Source organism: Cotesia glomerata, linkage group LG2 (genome assembly GCF_020080835.1).
Source record: "Cotesia glomerata isolate CgM1 linkage group LG2, MPM_Cglom_v2.3, whole genome shotgun sequence".
In the NCBI taxonomy this organism is placed as follows: Eukaryota; Metazoa; Arthropoda; class Insecta; order Hymenoptera; family Braconidae; genus Cotesia; species Cotesia glomerata.
The window spans coordinates 10,624,123-10,629,028 of NC_058159.1; positions in this window are offsets into that span (position 1 = coordinate 10,624,123).

Consider the following 4,906-nt stretch of genomic DNA (forward strand, 5'->3'; position numbering starts at 1 on the left):
GTTGTACTGCATCACGACTTACCAATTTTATGGAGGCTTAAATTTATTTCAAGTATCACGATATTTTATTAACAAGCAAATTATTATATTTCTAATTGACAAACTCGTGGATTTCAATAAAACAATGAAAATAGTCTTATTCAATGAAACTTACTTTCTATCAAAGGTAAGTCCAAGTAGTCCTTTTTTACACTTATACGCTTGAGAATACTTTAAAGTAAAATTTTTAATTTAAGAATTAAAACGTTTGATTGTCATACGTATCACATAATAACTACAGTGCCATCTACCAGATTACAAAAAAATTACGTACAGAAATGGAAGGGTAGTTTAGATTATGTTTAGATAAAGTATACGAGGGTGATGTCATATCATACATGATGATGGTATGCCTTGTTACTGTGTCGGTGATCAAACTCCCATGGGTAATATGAGATACAATTATGTCTAAAGAATGGAGAGAGCCATATATTGTGCAACATATTCCATACCCCTGTCAGTTGAATCAGACTCTCAAGCTTGGTTAACTCTACAAATGATAGAATAGGATTCTATTACGAGAATACGATTCTATTATTGCTTTTTTGTATTGTACATAACCAATGAACTTTTTTTTTTATTTCTTCTCAAGCCATTTTTGTTAATACATACACAATTTTTACACATCATAAGTGCAACAGTCCTCGAGTGCGATTAATAATTTCGTAACTTTCAAACGGCAATATCCTTCGCCACTTAATTATTCTTAAATATTATATCAATCTTATTCATAACCATTTTTTAATAAATAATAATGTTTACAGTTTATCGGATAAGTTTTCAGATTAATCTTCATCAGGTACTGAAAAGAACAAATTATAAAAATTAATATCATTTTATAAACTTCAACAATAAAAATTTTAATGATAAAATAAATTTACACATTAAAACATTTATTATCACGCTAAAATGGCAGCGCGGAAAATTTTGAGAGTTAAAAATTGTCAAATGGCCAATACTAACAATAATAATAATAATAATATTAATAATAATAATGTGATAAAATAAAAATTCTCGCATATTGCTAGCATAATAAAATTATCGTATTTGGCTTGTAGAACTTACTCCGGAAGGGAACAATCAAAAGCAGTCGATTGAACCGAAAAATAAATTTATCTTATAAAACTCAGCAATAATTCATATAATACATAACTTTATTAACAAAAGATTCAAAAACTATGACGTTAAAAATTTTTTAATATTTTTTTAACCCTTGTTAAAGTCCACTAAAAAAATTTGGCTACTTTTTTCGATCTCTCAATTTTTTCTATTAGCCTATTAGAATGTTAATTTTTCACTTTTTTTATCTATCCGAGAAAAAAAACTTTTTTTTTTAATCCGTACCTAAATCGAAATTCAATTCCTATTCTGATACTAAATAGAACCCTGTAAGTGATTATGTTAGGCCCACTACTTTTTAATAAATAAAATCAAATTGTTAAAATAATTTATATATGATCAATATTACTTATTATAAAGATATTATTATTCTAAAAAACTCATTAAGAATAAAATTTAAAATGAATAAATGAAAGAAGGCAAAATAAAAAATTCACAATGGACATAGAGTACAGTTTATTTTTAAATTACTGTAATCGTAATATTCATTTTAGTATTGACCGATAATTTATTATTCGGAATCTGATATTATTACATTTAGATTAAATTTAGAAGTATAAGTGTAACTAATTGTAGTATTGTCTCAAAATGCGACTCTTTTGTATCATGCGATCATTAATTTTTTTAGATATATAATGACAAATTAAACAGAGTAAATTTGTAAACAAACAAGACGGATAGCGATATTCAAAAAAATGTGCAATTTACTTTCGAATTGAATTCCAAAATCATTTTATAATTCCAAAATGAAATTTAAGTCATTAAAACTTAAGTGTTGTTGGTTATTAGCGAAGCCATGAAGTTTGCCCTGTGATAGTGTTAAAAATCATATATGTAGTTCTAACATTGTGACGGGACAAACATTTCGATTTCGATCGCAAGTACAGAGTGTCGATTTTTTTATGCAATAAATCGAATGAACTTAGGTTCTTTCGATTTTCTTACAGTAGAAATATGTTCTAAAAAATTTGTCGTACATACTCCTTTTTTTAAATAAATAAAATTATTACGACAAATAAATAGAACATGCATTTTACATTATAATTAAAATAACGAGAAACTTTGTCGTTCAAAATTACTTTTCGCTGGACGTAAAAATAGCTTTAAGTCGTAAATATTATGTATATATGTCCACTTTCAATTGATATTTTTAAAGTAAAACGCGAAAGAGAATTTCCAATAATAAGAATATATTAATAGACATAAGTAAATAAATAAATATATGTGTAAATGTGTATTTATTTATTTATTTATTTATTTATTTCTTCATTTATACTTATTTATATATTACGACAAAGCTTCGCGTTGAACAATTTTAACAATAGCCAACATTTATAGAATAGAATACCAATTTTTAGTTATATTTAATTGAATCTTCTTTAGATTTATAATAACATCGTTATTTTGTTATTTAGGTGTTAATTATTTTTTCTACCCACACACTTGATTTCAATATATATACCAGATAATTTATTCGAGTCATTAATTGCAAATGGCTCTATTCATCATTACTACAATGAGTAATTTTTCATCAGAATTGCAAATGTTCCAATGCAAAGTTCTTATTGCTGTTCATTCTTTATTATTACTATTTGAATTTCCACTTTTTTGTTTATTTTCTATATTACCTTTATTCTTAATTGACAGAGTATGAACTTCATCTTGGTTTTTTTTTTTTTTTTTCACAAAACATTATAGATGTAAGACAGGCGGGCCGAACAAGGTGTAAGATATTTTGTAACTTTATAGTTTTAACAAACTAATCATTTTTGTTTATATTTAGACCGTTTAAAAATATTTCACTTATATTGTTTTTTTTTTTATTATTTTAACAAATACAATTCTATCTGAGTTAATTTGAAAAGTTCTATCATTTTAATACAATAGGTTTTTTTTTTTTTTTTTATAAATTATTGACTCAAAAATAATTTATTTTCAAATTATTTATAAAATTCAAATATTTTAAACAATTTTTCTGTTTTTATTATCTTCACAAATTTTATTTAACGATCACAATATTTAAAATTTTTGCATTTTACAATTAATATATTTTTTACATTATACCTTCATTACTTACGTCTATACGTAATTTTGTGAAATTTATGATTTTATTAAAAAAATACCCATCAACTATTGATTTCAAGAAAATTAACAAAATAATTAAATATACTGAATTTTAAATTTAATAAAAAGGGCCCATCTCTGTCACCTTAAGTAATTATCATTCAAGACATATAATGTTTTTGTTTTTCATCTTTACTCATTTATAAACTCATACTTTTTCTACATGTAATACATAGTTAACAAAATAAATAGTAATACAATTATATACTAATGAAATTAATTTTTCGTTTAAATTTAATAAATGCCATAACACTCCATCCATTAAATTAAAAATTTAACGACAACATAAATTCATTTATATTTTAATCAGTTTATTACTATTAATAATACATATTTATATACGTAAAACACATGGAATCGTAAATATTTATTCCAATTAACTTAAAATTATCATCTGCCTTTTTTACTAATTTTTCACTTCTGTATAACAATAATACTATTTTTCTAATTAGGAATGATAATTTATTTCATCACTGCCAACATCGTCACTTTTTCATTTTCATGAATAAATAATTCTAATTCATAAATAACATAATATACGATGTTACACGATACAGATTTCTAAAATCGTCGTTCAAAAACTAACTAGTATATTTCTTATATAAAATACGGAATAAAAATTATTAATTTATTTTTTTTTTAATTTACGTATAATCAAAATTATTAATTCAGTCATTTAAATCAATCTTGTAGTTTAAAAATTAAAAGTTAATTAAAATAAAATATTATTTATAATATTATGTCAATGATTAAAACAAGATATATAAAAAGTTACTCTAAATAAATAAAGAGGAAAAGTAATCAAAAATTTTTTTTCTCAATTTTATATAAGAAATATTTCTTGTGACTCAATAGAGCATGATATATAATTATGTAAATGACGTCCTGCATATATATTTATAATATTATGTTTTATAAATGCACTCTAAAGTAGCTCTTCATTTTATTTTTCATTTTTTACAATTAAGAAATGTATTGATTGAAAAGATAGATTTAAAACCATATGATAAGAGATTTACTTTAACCAAATTCATAAATTTACTTTCATTTTTTTAATATTTAATTTCAGGTGAATAACTTGGATACTTTTTTGTTAACGATAATAATTTAATTATTTAGATTATTTCAAAATTTTTATGCATAACTAATAATTTCAAAATTTATTCTGTATGCATTATTATGTTTCTCAATCTTTCTTTCACTTTTTCTTTCTTTCGATTACAAAAAATTAAAGAAATCAACAATCTAAGGTAAAATTCAACAATTGATTTAAGAATCTATCAGATTACTAATAAGTTTAATTTCAATTTTATCGTCCTCTCTACGGTATTAATTAATATTTATAGAAAAAAAATCATCAATCTAAAAACTTATTAATATATAAAAATCGTATTAACAGAACGACCAACTAATTTACAATTTTTTTCATTTGTTTTTACAATAATCATAATCAGACAACTACTATTACCGAACGAAGCTAACAAAATTACAACAAAAGAAAAACTAATTTACGTAATTGGAAATAGAAATTGTAAATTTAATTAAAAAAAATTATTTTCTATTAACTAAAATACTTGAAAATTTAACAAGTAATTGAGTAAATAAATTCAACAATTCAACTTTT